Genomic DNA, 4,609 nt, shown 5'->3' with positions numbered 1-4,609 from the left:
TTTAATAGGGATTGCATTGCATGCCATCATTTTTCAGGGGCCATGCTAATCTTATCTGTATTGTCTCAGTTTTAGTACACATGCTGTTGGCAGTGAGCACTAATAGGGATTGCACTGAATCTGTAGATTGGTTTGGATAGCATGAATATTTTAACAATATTCTTTCAGTTCATGAACATGGTATATCTTTCCATTTATTTGAGTCATCTTTAATTTCTTTCATCAGTATCTTTTAGTTTTCAAAGTATAGCTTTTTTACCACCTTTGTTAAATTTATTCCTAGGTATTTTATTCTTTGTGATGCAATTATAAATGGGGTGGTTTTCTTAATTTCTCTTCCTACTAGTTCTTTATTGGTGTGTAGAAACACAACAGCTTTCTGTATATTTGTTTTGTGTACAGAAACTTTGTTGAATTTATTAGTTCTAACAGATTACATGCGTGTGTGTGTGTGTGTGTGTGTGTGTAGGATTCAGGGTTTTCTCTATATAGGATCATGTCATCAGCAAATGGTGACAGTTTTACTTCTTCCTAACCAATTTGAATGTTTTTATTTCTTTTTCTCATCTGATTGCTATGGGTAGGACTTCAGTACTGTATTGAATACAAGTGGTGAAAGTGGACACCCTTGTCTTGTTCTTGATCTTAGAGAAAAAGCTTTCAGCTTTTTACCATTGAGTATGGTGTTAGCTTTAAGTTTGTCATATGTGGCCTTTATTATGTTGAGGCATGTTTCCTCTATACCCATTATGTTAAGAGTTTTTGTCATGAATGGATGTTGAATTTTTTTCAAATGCTTTTTGTGTTTCTATTGAGATGATCATATGATTTTTACCTCTCATTTTGTTAATATGAAGTATCATCTTCATTGATGCTGTTATTGAACCATTCTTGAGTTCCTGGGTTAAATTCCTTGATTGTGGTGAATCATCCTTTTAATGTATTGTTGCATTCATTTTGTTAATATTTTTAAAGGAATTTTGCATCTGTGTTCCTCAGGAATACTGGCCTGTTTCTACTCATAATATGTTCTTATAATTGTTTGTATTTCTTTGCTGTTGGTTATGATTTCTCCTCTTTCATTCATTATTTTATTAATATGGGTCCTTTTTCTTTTCTTTTTGATAAGTCTGGCCAGGGGTTTATCAATCCTACTAATTCTTTCAAAGAATCAGTTCCTAGTTTCGTTGATTTGTTCTACTGTTCTTTTGGCTTCTGTTTCATTGATTTCTGCTCTGTTCTTTATTATTCCTCTTCTCCTGCTGGATTTAGGCTTTCTTTGCTGTTCTTTCTCCAGCTCCTTTAGGTATAGGGTTAGGTTGAGACCTTTCTTATTTCTTGAGTAAGGCTTGTATTGCTATATACTTTCCTCTCAGGACTGCCTTTGCTGTGTCCCAAAGATTTTGAACAGTTGTGTTTTCATTTTCATTTGTTTCCATAAACTTTTTACATTCTTCTTTAATTTCCTGGTCGACCCACTCATTCTTTAGTAGGATGCTCTTTAGCCTCCATGTATCTGAGTTCTTTCCAACTTTCCTCTTGTGGTTGAGTTTTAGTTTCAAAGCATTGTGGTCTAAAAATATGCAGGGAATGGTCCCAGTCTTTTGGTACTGGCTGAGACCTGATTTGTGACCCAGGGTGTGATCTATTCTGGAGAACATTCCATGTGCACTAGAGAAGAATCTGTATTCTATTGCTTTGAGATGGAATATTCTGAATATATCTGTGATGTCCATCTGGTCCAGTGTGTCATTTAAAGCCTTTATTTCCTTGTTGATCTTTTGTTTAGATGCTCTGTCCATTTCGGTGAGGGGGGGTGTTGGAAGTCTCCTATTATTATTGTATTATTGTCAATGTGTTTCTTTGATTTTGTTATTAATCAGTTTATATAATTGGCTGCTCCTATGTTAGGGGCATAGATATTTAAAATTGTTAGATCTTCTTGTTGGACAGACTCTTTCAGTATGATACAGTGTTCTTCCTCATCTCTTTTTTTTTTAAATTTTATTTATTTATTTGACAGAGAGAGAGATCACAAGTAGGCAGAGAGGCAGGCAGAGGGAGAGAGCCTGATGTGGGGCTCGATCCCAGGATCCTGAGATCATGACCTGAGCTGAAGGCAGAGGCTTAAGCCACTGAGCCACCTGGGCGCCCCTCTTCCTCATCTCTTAAAGACATCTTCCTCATGTCTTAAAATCTAATTTATCTGATATAAGGATTGCCACACCAGCTTTCTTTTGATGTCCATTAGCATGGTAAATTTTTTTCCACCCTCTCACTTTAAACCTGGAGGTGTCTTTGGGTCTAAAATGAGTTTCTTGCAGACAGCAATGAGTCTTGTATTTTAGTCCATTCTGATACCCTGTGTCTTTTGATTGGGTCTTTTAGCCCTTACATTCAGGGTAACTATTAAAAGATATGAATTTAGTGTCATTGTTTTGCCTGTAAAGTGACTGTTACTGTATATTGTCTTTGTTCCTTTCTGGTCTGTTACTTTTAGGCTCTCTTTTTGCTTAGAGGACATTTTCCAATATTTCCTGTAGGGATGGTTTGGTGTTTGCAAATTCTTTTAGTTTTTGTTTGCCCTGGAAGTTTTTTTTTTTTTTTTTTAATTTCTCTTATTTTCAATGACTCCTAGCTGGACATAGTATTCTTGGCTGCATATTTTTCTCGTTTAGTGCTCTGAATATATCATACCAGTCCTTTCTGGCCTGCCAGGTCCCTGTAGATAGGTCTGGTGCCAATCTAGTATTTCTACTGTTGTATGTTACACACCTCTTATCCTGAACTGCTTTCAGAATTTTCTCTTTGTCCCGGAGACTTGTAAGTTTTACTATTATATGATGGGGTGTTGACCTATTTTTATCAATTTTGTGGGGGGTTCTCTGTGCCTCCTGGATTTTGATGCTTGTTCCCTTCACCAAATTAGGGAAATTCTCTGCTGTAATTTGCTCCAATATATCTTCTGTCCCTCTCTCTCTTTCTTGTTCTTCTGGTTCCTAATTATTCTAATATTGTTTCATTTATGGCATCACTTATCTCTCAAATTCTCCCCTTGTGGTCCCATAGTTGCTTCATCATTTTGTCTTCTATATCTCTGATTCTCTCTTCTGCCTCATTTATCCTAGCAGTAAGAGCCTCCATTTTTTATTATACCTCATTAATAGCTTTTTAAAAATTTCAACTTGGTTAGATTTTAGTTCTTTCATTTCTCCAGAAAGGGATTCTCTAATATCTTCCATGCTTTTTTGGAGCCCAGCTGGCACCTTGATAATTGTCATTCTGAACTCTAGATCTGACATCTTACTAATGTTCACATTGATTAGGTCCTTAGCTATTGGTACTGCCTCTTCTTGTTGTTGTTTTTCCAAGGTGAGTTTTTCCGCCTTGTCATTTTATCCAGATAAGACTAGATGAATGAGAGAACAAAATACTAAAAGGGTAGCAATTACCCCACAAAAATATACACTAACCAAATTGGGAGAGACCCGAAACTGGGAGGGAGGGGATAGAAGAAAGGAGAAAAGAAAAGAAAAAAGAAAAGAAAAGAAAAGAAAAGAAAAGAAACATATATATATTAGACTGGTGAATAGAACAGAGCCACACACTTGATTTTGGGTGTGTTTTGGTCTGTTAGAGGAAACTGCCTCCCAAAATTTTAAAGAAAGAAGAACTTATATATATCCCAAAATAAGGGTAAATGTGTTGAAGGCATGGAATATGACTATAAAGGTGAAAATTTAAAAAGATTCTAAAAAAAGGAATTGATAAGATAAGAAGTTGGTTGAAAAAAGAAACAAAAAGAGGAAAAAATGTGATCAAACTGGAGAATAGAACAAAGCCATGTCCTAGATTTGAGGTTTCTTTTGATCTGTTAGAAGAAACTGTATCCCAAAATTTTAAAGAAAGAAAAACCTATATGTATACAGAAAATAAGGTTAAATACAATGAAGGGATAGGATATGACTATAACAATGAAAATTTAAAAAGATTTTTGAAAAGATTGATAAGATATAATAGTTAAAAATGTTAAAATAGGAAAGAGGAAAATTTAAAAAATAGAAGAAGAAAAAAAATTAAAAAATTTTAACTTTGAAAGACTAAAGAATTATGGGGAAAAAGCCATGAATTCTATGTGCTGTATTCCAGTAGCTCTGAAGTTTTGCAGTTCTTATCGAACTGGTCCTGGCTGGATATTCTTGTTGATCTCCGGGGAAGGCGGCCTGTTGCAGTGATTCTCAAAACGTTTTTGCCTGAGGCGGAATTGCACTGCCCTTGCCAGGGGCCAGGCTAAGCAATGGGCTCGGCCTGGGTTTGCTCTTGGAGCTTTTGTTTCCTGATTGCTTGATTGCTTTCTGTAGAGCTTTGGAGGACAGGAATGAAGATGGCAGCCTCCCAATCTCCTGCCCTGGAGGAGCCGAGATCTCAGGGTCCCACTCCTCAGTGTGCCCTCACAGAAAAGCAGTCAATCCTTCCTATCTCCCTGGTCTCCAGTAGCACTCCGAGCTCATCTGACCTGGGACCCAGCATTTCTATCTCTGGCTCGCGGCCCTATTTGGAGTTTCCAAACCCAGCAGATTCCTGCCGTGCACTCCTGTACCACTCCTCC

At 36.6% G+C, this 4,609-nt stretch overlaps 1 pseudogene; it reads right to left on the bottom strand.

Moving 5' to 3' along the window:
* On the bottom strand, nucleotides 1–100 carry LOC132009484 (U6 spliceosomal RNA; annotated as a pseudogene).
* Between the last annotated feature and the right edge of the window lie 4,509 nt (nucleotides 101–4,609).

Source organism: Mustela nigripes, chromosome 1 (assembly GCF_022355385.1).
Source record: "Mustela nigripes isolate SB6536 chromosome 1, MUSNIG.SB6536, whole genome shotgun sequence".
Classification (NCBI taxonomy): Eukaryota; Metazoa; Chordata; class Mammalia; order Carnivora; family Mustelidae; genus Mustela; species Mustela nigripes.
The sequence above is the reverse complement of the archived record's forward strand: the minus strand, read 5'-3'. Positions and strand labels throughout refer to the sequence as shown.